The following is a 1470-nucleotide window of genomic DNA, read 5'->3' on the forward strand; positions in this document are numbered from 1 at the left end:
TCAAAAATAATCGGAAAGCATGCAAAAGTCATCAGTTTTTATTTTTTGCAATATACCATTGAAGGTTAAAAACTTTATCCGTTCATTTTCTTTATTTTATCTAAGTTACCTTACACATCTAACCGAAAATCCCGAATCGAGGAGCTATATGAACCGTACCAAGAACCTGCCAAGCTGCAGTCCCTCGGAACTACCCAGCTTTACCCGGTTACAGCGAATCTCTGTCAGGCCGGACATTTTTCTTTCTCTCTTCATCACACAGTGTGCTTTTTGGACTCTCTGTGCGAATCAATCGTAGCGCTTTCGATATAGGCAACATATTAAGGTTACATTTGGACCTTAATAAACTAAGTAAAGTTTTTGTTATGATACAGCTGTGCATCACTACTTTATAAAACTTAAACAACCAGTAAATTGTAGTATTATTCAAGATCTTTAATTCGAGCCATGGTGGAAATTCTAGCCACTCGAGAACCAAATTATAGCGATTTTAAAATCAAAAGTTCGGAAAAAGTTTGAAATTTTGATGATTTTTTAGCAATATTTGAAACTGGCGTTTATATGATATTTGTTAGAAAATGTTTTTGCATTGGAAAATATTGGAAATTAAATATGCATATGTGAGAAAAATGGCCCAGGAGAAAAAAAAGCGAAATTAACATTTCGTCACGCCACGCGAGATTGAAAATGCCCACATGTACTTTTCCGTAAGCACATCAAAAAGAATTTAATACAAGAAAATTATTTTTTATATAATGTTCAATATTTTATTAAGTACATTAACTTTGTATTGTACATTAACGATTCGATACGACACAAGGGTTCTGGTATTCGATTCCAAAAAATATCGTTTGAAAACTATCGAGTAAAAAGTATCGGTATCGAATGGCAAAAATATCGATATGGTATCGTATCGTATCGAAATTCGTGTCCCTACTTTTGGGTTTCACGAATTAAGTGATAATAAAAAATATAAATAAACAAAGCAAGTAAACCTCTTATATCTTCTGTATTTTTTACCAAATAAATTTGTGTCGTGAGTTTGAAAAATCAAAAAATGCCCATCTCTGGTTAAAACTCACTCTCACACTTGCTAAATCGCAAACTAAAGAGTGTGCACAATTTTCAGCGTATACACTTGAAAACTCACAGTTACAGAATCCGTATATTTCTGTTGCAAACATCGTTTGCTTTGTGCTCTTTTTTCACAAAAAACTTTACCCGTAAACCGAAAACCGTAGTAAGGCAATTTGACACAAGAAAAGCTTTTCTTGAGAGCCGGATACTAAGCTTAATAACAATAAGGCTAAGATTACCATTGCTACAAATTCGTGCCGTCGATTAAAAAAGGCTGCATAATTTTTATGTGATTTATTATGTAATCATATTTATGTGCGTTTTTTATGCTTGTAAAACTGAATTAAAATTACCAAAGTTTTTGTTTTGTATGTAATATGTATGATAATTCGT

This window comes from Rhagoletis pomonella, unplaced genomic scaffold, assembly GCF_013731165.1.
Source record: "Rhagoletis pomonella isolate Grant_MI unplaced genomic scaffold, Rhpom_1.0 Rhpom_scaffold_04365, whole genome shotgun sequence".
Taxonomy (NCBI): domain Eukaryota; kingdom Metazoa; phylum Arthropoda; class Insecta; order Diptera; family Tephritidae; genus Rhagoletis; species Rhagoletis pomonella.